Source organism: Triturus cristatus, chromosome 2_2 (assembly GCF_964204655.1).
Source record: "Triturus cristatus chromosome 2_2, aTriCri1.1, whole genome shotgun sequence".
NCBI lineage: Eukaryota > Metazoa > Chordata > Amphibia > Caudata > Salamandridae > Triturus > Triturus cristatus.
The window spans coordinates 299,637,884-299,656,157 of record NC_140582.1 but is presented as its reverse complement, the minus strand read 5'-3'; positions in this window follow the sequence as shown (position 1 = coordinate 299,656,157).

The following is an 18,274-nucleotide window of genomic DNA, read 5'->3' as shown; positions in this document are numbered from 1 at the left end:
AGACTATGTTTGCCAATTCGGGTATACGTTTATTCCATCAGCTGACAACCCAATTACCAACCAGGCCAGGCACAACCAGCAACTGTCAGCACATATTTAGAACCTCTAGAACCCCAGCGAGGTCATAGGAATAATACATAGTAAACATTCCCAGCATTTCACAGGGCTGCCATCAACAAGCTCATTATAACTCGTCCCCCCTTCCCACCAAAATAAACACCCAACAAGACTGACAACACCCAACATAGAGGCTGCATAAACAAACAATACTATACAACAAGGCGTTTTCCCCTTCCCAGACAGAAAAAGGAGAAAACCCATTAGACCCACACATAATCGCCAAAATATCCAAGTGGTCTCCTTGACCTCACCTCCCTATGCAACTGAAGATCCAGATTTTCACCATCTCCACTCTCACATGCCACCTAACTCCTGCCACCCTGTTCCCTCTGAAGCTCACTATCTTCCATGAGCAACATTTCTCTTCCCTCTCAAGACTACCTCGGCCTCTCCATGACTTTGATACAAAGCAACTCTTCTCACATTCCAAGTTTACCGGTTCTCCAACTTGACCCAATTTCCTCCAACTGCCTCACTTTGAATGGCCCACGGAACTTGGACAATCCACAACCACCAATGCCCGGCCTGACTATAACCCAATCACCTTTATCAATAAAATGCCTGTGCTGGTTCTCCAGCGTCTCCAATCCCGGATTCTAGCCACCCACACCACTCATCCAAAATGGAATACATTTTGTTCCAGGCTGCCTGTCACTCATTTCAAATTATGTTTTCCCAGTGCTGTTATTTACCGTAGTTCGACAAGCCCACAAGAGCTGTTTATTAGCATCCTGAATAGACAACCCTGCACTGCTAGCCATTTTCATGGTGCCCTTCAATAACATTTTTATCCTCTCCACCAAACCGTTGCCTTATGGATTATACAATGACTTACACACATGCTTCACACCCATGTGGTCCAGAAAACATAACATTTCCTCCAAGGTGAGTTGCATACCTTTATCCATCCCCAAGACAGATGGAATTCCTTCTCTCCTAAACACTTCCCCTATGACTGCTATGGTGGACTTAATGCTCATGCTCCTCATAAACACCACCTCAACCCATTTGGATTTGGCATCCACCATGACAGCTGGAAACCTTTCCTGTTCAGGAAAAAAAGCAAATGGGCCAATAAAGTCCAAACACACCTTCTCCCACACCACACCTTCACCAGATATGCACTGTTCTTCTTCCAAAGCATCCAAACCTACTCTCAATCACTACTCTGAGTTATTCCACACCTCAAACTCATCCCCCACTTTTTTACCTCGCCATCCATGAGGGCTACCAAAACCTCATTCTCAGTCTTTTGAGTGTCACACTTTGGCCTAGATGACCTTCATGCGGCAACTGCCCCAACTTAGAACTCACCGCAATAGGAGGCACAAATGTCGGTCGCAACCCTCATCACTAGACCATTGCCTTGAAACAACAACTCTTCCACCACTTTATGAAAAGGTTTAACCACCTAGGTAGCATGCTCTCCCTCCTACACTCACCTTTAATCAACTCAACCACCGCCTCAAGAGTGTTAATACACTCCATAGCTTTCATCCAATCCACCCTGGAAACACAACTCTCCAACCTTTCTCTGGCATCCCTCACACTTGCCACTACCTACTTTCTACACAAATCAAACTCCTCTGGTGCCTTGTCAGGTAGCCTTGATAAACAATAAGCAACCTTGTTCTTCTAACCTGGTATTTATACAGCTCTACAATCAGAATCTTGCAATTTCGCAGCTAATCTCGCTAACCTCTCAAAACACATTTTTGTGCCTGCAGGCCCCAGGACCTTGAGCAATGACTTGTGATCTGTATTCAGCACCACTGTACTCCTCTATGTGAAAGTCCAGAAATAATTGATTTCCCAAGCAGCAGCCAATGCTACTGGCTCAATAATGGAGTAATGGCTTTCCACTCCAGTCAATGAGTATGAAGCGAGCGCCCCTGTCCTTTCCACTCTCCCATGCATCTGTGGCAGTACTGCACCAACACCAACCCCACTAGAATCCACCGTAATTATGGTTTTTAACCCCACCTGAAATGGCATCAAAATACCTGTGTTAGCAATAGTGTCCTTAATCTGTGAAACAGATAGCACATTGTTCCTCACCCCACCTGAGTTTCCTCCCCTTCCTCAACAACACTCTCAGAGCTTCAGTCTTATTTGCAAAACCTTGTAACAAATGTGGAGCAATATTACACCAAATCCATTAAAGTCAGGAGGTTGTCCTTAGCAGTCTGCACCTCAGCATTCACAATTGTGTTTACCAAGTTTACCTTTGTTTTGACTCTGTCCCTCGTGGCCAGATAGCTCAAGTACTCAACCACTTGCAACAAAAAGGCACATTTGTCTTTCCATGATGTCAACCCATTCTTACCAATTCAGGACAACACTTCACCCAAACATTCTGTTATGTGCAGCAAAGGTTGTCCCGAAACACCAACGTGTCACCTTGAAATAAAATCACATTGTTGACTCCTGACAACAAGTTTTATATCAATCTTTGACATGCGTTTGCCGCAGATAATAAGCCAAAGGGTAGTCTATTGAGCTGGAAAGTACCCTTAGAAGTGATAAAAGCAGTCAGGTGCTTAGAGTCTGGGTTAAGCCTCGTCATCAAAATATTTTGAATAAACTCGCTGTCTGCCACTGGATTAATTTGGGTATAAGTTTATTCCATCAGCTGACAACTCCATGACAACCAGGCGCGGCGCAACCAGCTACTGCCAGCACTTATTTAGAACCTCTAGAACCCCAACAATGTCATAAACATATTACATAGCTTCTTCAAGGGCTAACATTAACAAGTTCATTGTAAGATACACTTTAAAGGGTAAGGGTTTATTTGGCAATTCTTAATTAAAAGAGGAGGACTTGGCACTAAGGGGGATATGTATCAAGCACTTACATGGCCCTTGCGCCATGAAATGGGGCGCAAAGCCAATGCAACAACTAATTAAGATTTATCAAGCTACACAAGGCCACCTTGCTTGGACCTGTGTGGCTTGATAAATCAAGAGTAATTTAATGCAGTGCAAATCTGCCCCAGGGAGGCATTCCATGGGTAGACTGTGGTTGTTCCAACACATCCACCCATGGATTCTGGCACATTCCCAGATTTACCATTACTGGTAGACCTGGGAATGCATCAAACTATGCTTCCCCAGGTGAGGTGCAATGAGGAGAAAGATCTTTATTTCTCCTCATTGTGTCCCCTTATTTACTCCTGTACTTTCCTTGTACTGGCACCCTGTTGGCTGCCTAGAGTCAATGTAGGCACCCTTGTGCCACGCTGAAATGGTTTCTGCATTGTAGGCAGCACAGTTTTTGTGCAGGAAGAGGCACTTTCCTGCACAAAAGCAATCCTAAGAGGCATTTCCCTCTTTCTGAGTGTGCTGAATAATTCAGCACGCTTAGAAAGAGGAAACAATGAGGAAAAGTAAAGATATTTCTCCTTGTTGCACCACCCCTGGGGAGGCGTAGCATTTTGATGCATACCCAGGTTTACTAGTGTTGGTAAAATCTGGGATTGTACCAAAATCCATGGGTGGATGCACGGGAACACCCACGCTCTACCCAAGGAACGCCTCCCTGGGTAGCGGAATGCAATCCAGCAATTTGCGCTGCATTGCATTACTCCTGATTTATCAAGGCATGCAGGACCACGCAAGGTAGCCTTGCGTAGCCTGATAAATCTTACTTTTGTGTTGTGTCGCCCTTGCACCACCATGCATGGCACAAGGGCAACACAACACATTGATAAATGTGCCTGGAAGACTATACAATTAGAATGAGAGCAATGGAAGGTAACCAGAGAATAAAGGGGCAGTACACAGCACCTCTGTAAACCAAATTAAAAAACATGAATGCAGAAAATATGCAGCAATTGACATAAAATCTTTCCTCTGTCCTTATCCGGGTTACAGACCTTCACATGTAAAATATAATTATTTTAAAAGAGCCATCCGGTACAATTGTAAACATTGTTGATGTGCAAGATTCCGTGATATTTGATGGGAAAGGAGGGGCATAGAATTGAACTCACAGAGAATGTCCAGGACCTTGAAAAGGACTCAGAGGGGTGAGCTAGACGGAACAACCGTAGAGTATTTTGGAATTACCTAGGGGAGAGAAAAGCGCATCAGACGAAAGTCTCTCCCGTGCATTCAGGAACCTTTCAAAGCTACTCTGTAGAGCCCACATTACCTGGTTGCCGAGAGAATAGATCTACATGCAGAGGCTTTGTTTCCCCGTCTGTGCCTGCTATGGATGCTATTATGCCTAAAACTATACAATGTATGCTGCGCTTGCTATTGATTTAACCTTTGCCGAAGTAGAGCAAATGTAACGCAATCATGATATATATCGAAGTTTTGTTCTGTGCAATGAAGTCATTATCTTACTTTACTTGCAGCAACCTTGGAATGCATTAATCAAACTTTAATTAACAAGGAAGAAAGGTGATAATTTACATTTATTTCAGATTGACACGTTGTACCTTTTTTAGCAAATGAGAGCTGTCAGGCACTACCAGCGAACCGTAGATTGAAGACTCGAGAGTGTTGGAAATGCGTCTGCTGGCTCCCAGGAACCATGTAGGAGCATCGCTTCCAGCCCTCTTCTAAGCATCATTAGGCATACCTCATGCTAAGCTTTCACGGGTCTTCAAACAGCGGATGCTCAGGGGTCATCAGGTATGAAATATTTTATAATGACATACTGTCATATTCCGCATGGAGGGGTGATTTATTCAGAGAGCTTGAAAGCAGTCAAATGAAACAGAAGTGTACATACACAGAGATACCAACACACGCGCAAACACATACACATTTATCACAGATTAAACTTCTTCAAAATAAGAAACTTATTCAGACATACCTTCACCAAACGTTTTCTTAGTACATTTTGCACCCTATCATTTTGATTAACAGTTAAAAGTAGGTGTAAAGGTGATACATTACCACTAACTGTGCGCTCCATTCTCAAAACCTTTTCTGAGTTTGTCATTTACACACAAAGAGTAGCACCTTCTAATTGAAATTCCAGACTGACTCTTTCTTTGTCTACATTCCATCTTCCAAAGGCAGAGCATAGAAGATACACAAATAAAATCATACAACAAAAACAGAAATATTAAAAACATCTATAATGAAAATCTTTGATAACTTCCATTCGAAAGGATAAAGATGATTGGATCTTAATCAGTAGCTTAAAGTGAGGTTAGCAGCATATGATACAAATAGAATCACATACCACAACAACAACTTTAAGGAATTTAACGTGCGTAGATCAAAATTCATCATCATGGTAAGAGACCAGCTATTCATGGTACAAATAAATATATATACACTATTATTAGAACAACATATATCTCATTTGTGCTAAAATACTCTCAGGAAACCAGCAACTGAATAACATTTATCATAATGATTAAGTTGCAGTAAAACAAATAGGGTGGCCTTACACTTAGAAAATTGATATAGACTCTGGCTCAAAACTTCAGGATCTGTGGGATTTTCTGCGCGAGGATTTTACAGTTACAAAACTTCTGCCAAGTGAATAGATTTTTCTGTTTTTGTGATTTGGAAAGAAAGCATCAAGAAACTGTGAATAACAAAGGGTGTCAAGACAGGACTTATGAACATGTGCAATTGTAGTGTCCTGTGTGTTCCCATTCCTTGTATGTCTGAGTGGGTGTCTGGAATGCTGAGAGCAGAGTGCTGGAAGGGAATAATATAACAGAATGTTGGTGTGTGGACTGCAGTGGAATTTTGGAGATGGGATGGATGGAGAGAGGTTGGAGTCCTGATAGGAGCTACCTGCTAGTGCTGTAACATAAGGGTCTAACATGAAACAAAGAATATACCTCCTACCTGAGTAGCTCCTAACTCTAGTATGACGACCCTGCCCTCTGACTTAAACAATTTGTCGACAAGTAGTTAAGGACTTGTGTGGAAATGCAGCAATACTCCTGTGGCAGTTGGGAGCCATTTCTGAATAGGGAGGAGGCCTATCGTGAGACAGAATATGACTCTATGACCATGGAGGACTAGTTTGGGGCCACCGACCCTCAAATTTAAGGCAACTGCTGGCAGCTCAGGCTGCTAGGACGGAGGTCCCAGTGAAGAGCGGCAGGGACTGGCAAGTACAGTGTGTAGTCCTAAGCTTAAAGGAAATGCAATGCTATAAGGGCAGCTCTGAAGAGATAGTGCTATGGAGACAATGGGAAGAGGCAGGAAATTACCTTTCCATTAAGCATAATTCTGAAATAAACCATGGACCTTCAGGCAATAATGCATACAACTGTGATGGTGACATGATGATATAAGGAGAAGTATTGATGCGTGCACAGTATGATTTCTCAACTAAGATGGTTGAGACACTGGCTAGTCCAATCCTTTGTAGGGTACTGTATGCCCAGTTGGTGTTATTGTACTGCAACAGTTGAACACCGCTCATCTGAATTCAAGTATCAAACAGGCTTGGCTCATACAGCAATCACAAGCTGGCTGTATCGCTAGAAGGGTGTGGCTTGAACACTGCTTGAACTCTGGTGAACTCTGGTGCGAGTGTGAGACCCGACTGAATTTGAGAAATTCATCACACAGTCTGTGAGAGCACTGTCTAAAGGCATTCTGCATATTTTATGGTGCGCAAGCAATTGCCAGAGGTCTTGTGACAAAATGAAGCACTAAGTAAATGGAGACTTTCCTCTCTGGTGTGAGTTAGGTGGCATTGGAAGGAGAGAGTATGGTGCCTGGGGATGAGGGAGTTGGGTTTTCTGTTTCTCAGTCTTTGGGTGTAATCAATAATTAACTCCCGCCAATGGTCATATTGACCTTTGTTTATTGACAAAGAGAAATATGGAGTGATCATCTACATAAAAACATAGCAATGATAAATGGACTTTTAGTTCAGTCAATAAAGAGAATTAGTGTGAGGTAAAAGATTTTTTTTTCAATTCATGTAGTTTTTCTTCAATAATTTTCATTTACTGGTAATTATTCAGATATCAGCATTTAAAAGTTAATAGAATCCGTCACTCGATATTTGATTCTAAAATAAAATACAATGTTAATTATAATTACAGTTAATATTGTAATAATGCAGCAAGCATGTTACACAAAGGAAAATTCCCTAGACTAAATAATTTGGAATAAGGCGAGAGAAAGGTGTCAGTTCAGATACTGACAGAAGAGTACTGATGAGAGAGTCAATGTGCAAGCATAAAACATTTGCACATCAGACTGAAAAATATTCAGTGATTAATTAGCAGATATCAAAGAAATAGGGTAAATCACCTCTCATATACAGAAGTGTGAGAAACTCAGATATAAGTCTCCAGTCAAAGTGTCAGAAAATGAATCCTACTACCCTAGGAACTCTCACTAATGTCACACAATATTCTATATTGCAACATTATTTTCTTTCTTCTCCTAGTCCCTCCAAAAGAATTGCAGCAAACTCCTGGGACTAAGCAAACTCCCCATTTTGAGATTAGAAAATGAAAAGTTACATTGTTGATGCTTTATGGTCCAGACTGTTCTTCTCATGACGCATTCTTCCTGTTGCTTGATCTCCTCCTGGTGAGAACTCACTATCCATTGTCTACTACAAAACAAATGCCTATTCACTACCTAAAAAAAGACTTCTGGAAAATACAATCTTCTGTAACAGAGAGCAAAACATGATGCACAAACAACTATTCAATGTGAAAAATAGGCCTTTCAGTGTTAATGCACTATGTTTCCAGTTTACATGGCACCTACAGTTAGGCTAATTTAAGTTAGCACCTTTTATTTATTTTTGCAGGCCTATAACATTTAAGTATGATTACATACTACACATTTTGCACTTAATACGTTTTTTACTTAAACATGAGCTTTGCACATTATTATTGTAAGTATTTTTCAGGTGAATAAAATTTGATTCAACATGGAAATAGCCACACAACTTGCTCAATTTAGAGCATCACCAGTGTATTGAATTCCAGACATGAGTCAGAGTGGAGGCGCTGACTATGTAAAATTTGACATCATGAAGGATGGTAATAAGATGATGCTTGATTGGGGCATGTCTGAAGATGTTGAAAAAAGGCTACCCAATGCCTCCTGGTTAATTTAGAAAGAGAAGAATAACTATTTTTAAGGACATTGGAGACAGAACTGAGAGTATGTTGTTCAAAGGTTTATATTGTGTCCTGAAGCTATGCAAGTTGAAAGATCACACGGCCTGCCTTTGTCCAATTGCGATACTAAAATATGACATTAATTTACTTATTCAGTGGGGATATTAATGGAGTTCATGTTTTGTATGGACATATGTCAATAAATGTGCCTTGTTTTCCACTAACTGTGTGGTTTATTAGGTTGGGGAACAGTTTGGTTAAGAAGTCTTGCTTATTGACATTAGACATATAATAAAAAGGCGCTTATCTCCAGAAACGGGCCTCTTTCTCTGTGTTTCATGTGGTGAAATTGACGGGCGTCTCCGTGCCCACCTTCAGAGGCCGCCCTGCAGGGTCGGTGGCTCCTAACTCAGAGGTGTTTTGTGGATTTAAATTATGGAGCATGACCCACGCGCTGCCATTCAACCTACTAAGGTAAATGCTAACAAAGCAAATGTAACGGCGGCGATGAAAGGGATTTGGTGTGAAGAATTCCCCACTCCAATCGTTCTGCGGATGTGAGCTTTTGTTCAGGACAAAGGTTTATTCAGCATCAGCTGGCTACGAAACATTGATGTCTAATGTCCACACAGATTGAAATTAATATGCAAAGTTCGGGAAATGACTCTGAGCAATGGATTACTGTTTCCTAAACAATAAGAACTGTTTCTGATTAACCAACACTCACTTGCCTTTCCCTGTGCATTTTGGATGATGTAGGACTATGAGTCACGTGACACCAATACACCCATAATAATGCATGCAGATATGCACCTGTGTTTGAGCTTTCTCTCCGTGGTCAAGGCTAACCCCGAAACATGTTGGACTGAGAAAGCATGTTGCTGCATTTCCTGAAATAAAGGCGCTTATCTCCAGAAACGGGCCTCTTTCTGTTTTTTTCATGTGGTGAAATTGACGGGCGTCTCCGCGCCCGCCTTCAGAGACCGCCCTACAGTGTCGGTGGCTCGTAACTCAGAGGTGTTTTGTGGATTTGAATTATGAAGCATGACCCACACGCTGCCATTCAACCCACTAAGGTAAATGCTAACAAAGCAAATGTAACCGCGGCGACGAAAGAGATTTAGTGTGAGGAATTCCCCACTCCAATCGTTCTGGGGATGTGAGCTTTTGTTCAGGACAAAGGTTTATTCAGCATTAGCTGGCTACGAAACATTGATGTCTAATGTCCACACAGATTGAATTTAATATGCAAAGTTCGGGAAATGACTCTGAGCAATGGATTACTGTTGCCTAAACAATAAGAACTGTTTCTGATTAACCAAACCTCACTTGCCTTTCCCGGTTCATTTTGGATGATGTAGGACTATGAGTCACGTGACATCAATACACCCATAATAATGCACGCAGATATGCACCTGTGTTTGAGCTTTCTCTCCGTGATCAAGGCTAACCCCGAAACATGTTGGGCTGAGAAAACATGTTGCTGCATTTCCTGAAATAAAGGCGCTCATCTCTGTGTTTCATGTGGTGAAATTGACGGGCTTCTCCATGCTCGCCTTCAGAGGCCGCCCTGCAGAGTCGGTGGCTCCTAACTCGGAGGTGTTTTGTTGATATATATATATATATATATATATATATATATATATATATATATATATATATATATATATTATCTACTGGCGGTCGCCAGTAGATAGTTATAGTTAGGACCGTGTTTCCATAGGAAATCCGCAACATTCTATTTGGAATAACTTTGGCGCCGATTGACGAATCCTCGCGAAATTTTCAAAATAGGTGGGGCGCTCCGCTCCGCTCCTTCCCTGAAAGTCTCGGGGGGATTCGTCAAGTGGGGGCTGAAAAAAAGGGGGGTCCCAAAACGCGTTTTCCCCATGCATTTTTCCATAGGACCTTTAGTCCAAGCTACAGCCCAAACGGCTGAACAGAATTACTTTAAATTTGGCAGAGAGGTAGTCCTCAGGTCAGGGATGTGCCTTTTGCAGGTCTGGTGTAAATCTTTTCAGTATTTCCTGAGAAAATAGCATTTAAATCAATATATATATCTATAGGCGCGCAGCGTGCGCGTACGGTAATCCTTACCGTACGCGCACGCTGACGTGCGCGAGCGCGATTCTGATTGGTTGTTAGATCTTAGTAAACATTCGAATCGGTCGAAACCAGGAAGTGTCGGCCGCCATTTTGTCTCTCGCAGTCTGAGGGGGTGAAAAACAAAGGTGTAGAACGTGAAAAGGGGGCAGGGTGGACAGTTCCTGACCCCCTAGCCTTTGTCAGGGGGTCCCAGAAGGGCCAAAATTTGTTTTATATTTTTTACAAAAAATCGCGGGGTGCGCGCTGCGTGCGCGTATGGTAGAAACAGAAAAATTCCGCGAACTGCGTAACGCGAAGCGCAGCGTGCGCGCACGGCGCGCGCACGGTGAAAAACCTTAAAAAAATAAAAATAATAAAAACATAACTTAGCATTTAAAAAACCGTACAAATTCACTGAAAAAACCATAGGTTTCACACACGTTATAGTTAGGAATTAGCATTTAAAAAACCTTGCAAATTCACTTAAAAAACCATAGGTTTCACACATGTTATAGTTAGCTGGACATTTCACTCGTGAAAAACCATTGAAATTCCCCCGTTATAGTTAGTGCGGGCAACTATAACTCACGCGACCGCAATCCTCTGCTGATGACGTCAGATATTACATCACTGATGACATATGTGTCTTTCTGAAAAAAAAATATTTGTAATATATGTATAGCTAAAAATTAATGGAAGAAGACATGGGTAAATAAGTGTCTAAATACAGTAATGTAATATCTGACGTCATCAGCAGAGGATTGCGGTCGCGTGAGTTATAGTTGCCTACAGTAACTATAACGGGTGAATTTCAATGGTTTTTCACGAGTGAAATGTCCAGCTAACTATAACATGTGTGAAACCTATGGTTTTTTAAGTGAATATATATATATATATCTCGATATATGACGGATCCTTCCATAGCTCAATAACGAAGGTGGGGCACTCAAAGCAATATTCAAGTAGTTTATTTTAATCACGGATCAGTTTACAAGCAACAGCTGTCTCACAGGACACGTTTCGGCATTACGCCTTCATCAACAGGTAACTCTCCATTTTGCCGTGTATTTATATAGTCATACACATAACAGGATACCATAGAAATAGTAGAGTTGTCAATGATATTGACACTATAAAGCAATTCAGCCCAAGTGGGCAAAGATAAATCATGAAACTCAAGTACGATGAAGTAAAAAAGTATATAGTAATACAATAATGAAGTATATAGAGATTAGCAATTTTGCCCAAGTGGGCAAGGGGGAATGGGCCACGGTAGGGTCCCAAGACTAAATCAATGCTTCCATACAATCTAGATGTCCCCCTTATATGGCTCAAAGAATTGCTCACTCAAAAATAAAAGTCACTCTTATGAGACTCAATACTATCAGGAATCTTCCAAACCATAAGGACAGCTGCTTCACTAGATTCTCTCTGTTCTTGAAGTCTACTCTGAGTGCGCTCGCATACTCTACAGTCTTGAAAATTAAACACAAACAATAAACGCATTAGTTGACAGATCCCCAACTAAACAAACATACATTTATGAACATTGGGGCCAATTCACAGAACTAATCTTAGATAAAATCCTAAACTTACTACTTTTGGTATTCATAGAAGGCATTTAGGGAGTAGTAAAGCTAGGACTCCTCACTTTACTACTACTAAACTTGGATAAAATCCTAAACTTACTACTTTTGGTATTCACAGAAGGCATTTAGTAGTAGTAAAGTTAGGACTCCTAACTTTACTACTACTAAATGCCGTCTGTGAATACCAAAAGTAGTAAGTTTAGAATTTTATTCCAGTTTAGTAGTAGTAAAGTTAGGAGTCCTAACTTTACTACTCCTAAATGCCTTCTATCAATACCAAAAGTAGTAATTTTAGTATTTCATCTCAGATTAGTTCTGTGAATTGGCCCCAATATGGTCAAAATGGTGATGGTACAAAACTGCTCACAGTTTTGGACAGTCACAATATTCTCCAAAGTAAAGCACAGTACATGATATGTATCACATTATTACTAGTCAAAGATGAACATACAATTCCTCATCGGCATTTAACTCTTTTGGTTCCATGCTGTTTAATGCCAAAATGTACTTCAATTCTAGTATCCGAGACTTTTCTCTCTGTCACCCCTTCTTTCATCACTCTTTACCCCATCAATCATGCTATACTTGATGTTTTTGGTATCATTGTTCTGGCATGTGTGGCAGTATTTGGTTAGACCGTAACTTTCATCATTATTCTTAACTGCTCTCAGGTGTTGTAGTATGTGCCTATGAACCTGTAGGGTGGTGCTACCTACATATGTTTTCCCACAACCGCACTTTATGGTGTATACCAAAAAATCACTCTTGCAGGTGTAATGTTCTCTGATATTTTGTACTCTGTTGTTCATTCTGAATTCTCTAAGATTTTCTCCATTTATGCAGGCTTTGCACTTCCTATAGCAGTAAAAATCTTTCTATGGGATGTAACCATGTTTTCTTTTCTGTTCTCACATTGCTGTGCACTAGCTGGTCACAAATCGAGCATGCACTTTTGTAAGTGATCATTGGTTTTTTGGGTACATCCATACATATGATGGGGTCCCCTCTGAGCAAATGCCAGTTTTTTTGTAGTATGCTCCTGAGTTTCAAATGTGTGGTGTTGTATGTGGTGATAAAACGGTGCTCCAATTTCTTTTCTGCTCTACGTTTGTTTTTTAACAGAAGGGCCTCTCTAGGTATTCTTTCTACTCTTTCACTAACTTTGGATAAAGCTAGTTTGTCGTACCCTCTCTCCTGAAACCTTAGTGTCATCTCATTCTTAGCATTGATAAAACTCTTCTCTGAGGTGTATATTCTCCTCGCCCTAAGGTGTTCTCCGTAAGGTATGCTCTGTATCTGACTGTTCGGGTGGAAGCTGCGTGCGTTTAGTAACTTGTTTCCATCACTTGGTTTCCTAAATAAGGAGGTAACAATCTCATTGTTGGCCACATCTATTTTCACATCTAAGAATTCCGCTTGAGTCTGGCTAATGTGGCTTGTGAACCTAAGGTTCGAGCTGTTGTCAATAATTTCCCTGACAAAGTCTTCAGCTGAGTCTGTGTTGCCATGCCAAATGATGAAAATATCATCTATGAAGCTGAGCCATGTAGTAATTCTGTTGCTCCATTTCTCCGAAGGGGGATTATTCAGTACCTGATCCTTCCACCATTCCATATGTAGGTTAGCGAAACTCGGGCCAAAACAAGTTCCCATAGCAGTGCACTGCTGCTGCTCAAAGATGTCGGAGTTAAAAAAGAAAATGTTGTGCTTCAAACACCATCTCATAATTTCAGTAAGCAAAACAATATGTTTGTAAAATCTGATGTGTCTCTCTTTCGAAAAGTGTTCTGCTCCTCTTATGCCCTCCTCATGCTTGATACTAGTATAGAGTGATTCGACATCTTATGTCATGGATAAAAATTCTTCATCCCATAGTATGTTTTGTAAATGCTTTAAGAAATCTGTAGTATCTTTTATATATGATGGTAACACTTCTACAGAAGGTCTCAAGAAGGTGTCAATATATTTGGGCACATTTTCAAATGGACTTCTCTGTGCTGCGGTGATAGGTCTATCTGGTGGTCTAGTAGCATCTTTGTGGATCTTGGGAATGAGATAGAAAACTGGTAGCTTAGGTTTGTCTGTTTTAAGAAAGCTATATCTATCATTGCTTATAAGCCCTTTGCTTCTCCAAAAACTCAGCCTCTCTGCAAAGCCACTCTCTACTTCCTCAACAAAGGCAATGTTATTTTTTTTTTTTTGTCCTCATATAACCTACGTGAGATAAGCATCCTCTCGGTCTCAACCATCCCAATTGCTTGTATCTTGGGGTCTGATCTCAGCTGATGTTCATACGACACCCAGCCCGCACTGTGCATCATGAGATGACCAATAGGTGTAATCATTGGCACATTATTCCAACTGCACCTATTATTCGATGTCTAATAACTTCCAAAATATCCCGAGCTCTGTTCTCTTCCTAAAACAATTAACCTTTTGTTGGTCCAAGTCTCTAAAAAATCTTACGGGATTCCACCAGTCTCTTCATGTTGGGGGGGCAATCTGGTGCCAGTTGTTACATATTTCCCTTCTTGCTAGAAGAATTAGATAAAAAACAAGCTTACTCTGTAGTCCCGTGAGGCCTTCCCCATCCACAGAAGTGTGCACAGTACCAAAAAGAATTAAAGAAGGGCTTACCTCAAATTCTTTGCCCAATGCATATGACAGGGTCTTACTCACATTATCCCAAAACTCTTTCAACAGCGGACAGGTGGTAAACATGTGGATATCATCCGCCTCCTGGGAACCGCATCTTGTACATCTGGCTTCTCCACCACTTCTTATTTTAGCCAGCTTGAGCAGGGACCAATAAATCCTGTGAAGTGTGAAAAAGTGTGTAGTGATCAAACGGAGTCAAGGGTGTAAAACAGCAAGACTTTATTCCACGAACTCCCACGGGCCGGCGGCTTGCCTGTGGCTGCACAATAAACGTTGTCACCAACTGTCGTTAACTGTCATTAAACACCGCGTCATCGCGGGCAGCGCGAGACGCTGAATGTACGCCTCGCGCTCTAGCAGCGCGAGGCAGAACAAGCCACTACATATCTCCTTTTCTTGGAAAACAGAGAGATAGAGAAAGCAGCGAAGGGGAGGGCAAGAGACAGGGAAGAAAGAAAGAAAGAAAAGCCCACGAGAGAGAGAAAGAGAGAGAGAGAGAGAGAGAGAGAGAGAGAGAAAGAGAGAGAGTGAGAGAGAAAGAAAGACAGAAAGTGCAGGAGGAACACAACAGTGGTAAAGAGAAACACAGAAAGTCATTGACGGTACCTAACAGGAATATTAACTGTTCTGGTACTCCTCCTGACAGCGGCGTGGCTGGGAGAAGAGTTCAGGACATCAAGTTTACCTTGAGAGATCCTATGAGAGGCCTCACTTCTCAACATGGGACACTTGACGTCATTGAGCACATTTTTAACTTTCGCCACCTTGTTACTATTCCACCAGTCTTTTCCATTGACTCGAACCGCATTACCACACACTTTATCCACCACCACAATTTCCCCATACTTAGCTTCTCCTTTTCTTACAAAGCCTGGTTTCTTAATTCTGATCCTGTCTCCCACAGCAAATTCTCTGATCTTAACACGCTTCCTTTCATCAAAGTACTCTTTTTGTTTGACCTGGACCTCCGCAGACTTGGACCTCACTTTCTCATCCATTTCTTGGGGAGTAGAATTGGATTTATTCCATTTAGACATCCAAGCCGGTCTAAACTCGGTACATGGTTTCCTACCTCTCAGTAGTTCAAAGGGGGACACCCCAGTGGAAGAATGAGGAGTGGTTCTATAAAACCACAACATTGTCCTGACACTTTGGGGAACAGCTTTGTGGTGGGCGAGAGCCCACTTGACACAATCACCTATGACTCTATTAAGTCTCTCTACCAAGCCGTTGGTTTGAAGATGATAGAGAGAACTTCGGTGATGTGTGATGGCAGATTCTCTAAGAAACTCTTGTACTTCAGATGATACAAATTGTACCCCGTTGTCTGAGATTAAAGTTTGGGGGAACCCTTCTCTCATAAATGTTTCCCTTAAGAAGTCGATGATTTCTTGGGAATCGACCTTAGAGACAAACTTGGCCTCGGGCCACTTTGTGTAATAGTCCACCATGACAATGGCAAATCTGCACTGTTGGGGAAAGCTGTGAAAGGGTCCTAGAACATCTATGCCAAGTTTTTCCCACGGTCCACCCGGGAGGGGAATAGGAGTAAGAGGGGGGCTACTAGTGTGAAGACTTTTGTCACTTGACGAACAAACAGTGCACTCTTGCACCATTTCCTCAATATCTCTATCCATTTTGGGCCACCAAAAGTACTCTCTTACTCTACGCTTGGTTAATGTGGCACCTAGGTGCCCCTCATGTGCTTTGGTGAGAAGAGTGGATCTGATGTCCACCGGTGGAACAAGTTTTTCTAACCTGAAAACTAGACCATCCTCAATCGAACGTTCATCACACACCTTGACATAGGGTTGTAACTTAACATCCACATTCCTTTCCCTGGGCCACTCTTGGGAAATATATTTCATCAGGTTTTTTGAAACTTCATCCCCAGCAACCGCCTCCCTCCATTTTTGCTGATCAATAGTACAAACGTTACTAAGTTCAACACTTGCTATAATATAATCCTCCTTATCATCAAAACAACATTCATCAATGCCTTGTATGTCCTGACTGGTATTAGCAGGTAAACGTGACAGTGCATCCGCTCTTACATTTTTTCCCCCAGCAATATGTACAATATCAAAGTTGTATTGTAAGAGTTTGGAAGCTAGGCGTGCGATGCGGGGAGTGGCCCCGCGGCTGTTGGTGCACCCCAAAATCGCAACTAATGGTTTGTGGTCCGTTTGAAGAATAAATTTTTGTCCCCACAAATAATTTTTAAATTTTTCAATGCCCCACCAACACGCTAGAAGCTCCTTCTCAATGACCGAATAGTGAGTCTCTGCTTCTCTTAGTACTCTGGATGCAAACCCTACAGTGTGTTCCTTTTTGTCAACAATCTGTGTCAAAACAGCGCCCAGTCCATAACTGCTAGCATCAACAGTCAAAGTGCACTGGACCCCTTGTACGAATGGCTTCAAGGCCTTGACCGTGCTAAGTTGTTCCTTGATCCAATCGAAGGCAGCTTTGCATTCATCATCCCACACAAATTCACTTCGGTCTTGGAGCAGCTTGGAAAGGGGACGAATCTTTGTAGCATAGTCTTGAATAAAGCGGGCATAAAATTCTGTGAGACCTAACAGTGATTTGACTCCTGCTTTGTCTTTGGGGGCGGAGGCATCAACAATGGCTTGAACCAAACTCGGTTTGGGCGTGACTCCTTCACTTGATATCGTGTGACCCAGATAATCCATCTTGTCTTTAGAGAATTCACACTTGTCCCTTTTTAGGACTACCCCATGTTCCTGGAATATAGACAGGATCTTGTTCAGTACAATGTCGTGTTCTTGTTGGTCTTTTGCGAACAGCAGAATGTCATCCTGGAATATGGCCACGTTCTTTATTCCCTTCAGTAAATTGACCATAACTCTCTGAAAGACAGAGGCTGCTGAGGCCAAACCGAAAGGCATTCGACAAAATTGGAACAAACCTGCAGGGGAGTTGAACGCAGTGAAATGGCGTGAATCCTTGTCCAGTTCAATTTGGTGACATGCCGAGGCCAGATCTAGTTTGGTGAAGACCTTGGCACCTTCGACTACACCCAGCATTTCAGATATGTTCGGTAGAGGATGCGAATCCACCCAGATGACCTTGTTTAGATTGCGCAAATCAATGCAGATTCTGAGATCATTATTTTTCTTCCTTGCCACGACCAATGCTGAAGACCAATCAGACGACTCTATGGGTTCAATAACCCCTCTTTTTTGCATGGACAAAAGTTCTTTCTCCAAGTCTTCTCTGATGCTGAAAGGGATACTCCTTATTTTGTGTTTTACCGGTTCCGCATCACTCTTTATCTTGATCTTGTGTTTGAATCCTTTGATTTTCCCCAATTCGCCTGAAAACACTCTGGGATATTTATTGAGTAGTTCCTCAACCTGTGTTTGGTCCCGAACAACCAGAATCTGTTCCTTTGCTCCAGGGCACAGCATCATACTGAACAAACCTTGGTGGAACCATCCTAATATGTCTAATCCATTGACAGCGACGTATACTTTTCCATAAATGTGTCTGTTCTTGAAAATCAAGATGTCCTCAAAGTACCCCATCAGTTCTATACTTCTCCCTTCATAGGATACAGGCTCACGGTCAGGCGGTTGCAGAGGTCTGTCACCCCATTTTTTCCTGAACAAAGATTCACTGATCATTGTGATCCTTGCACCAGAGTCTACAAGCAGTCTCAAACTTTCTTCACCTACTCCAATGATGGCATAGGGATCTATACAGTCATCAGGGTTACCAC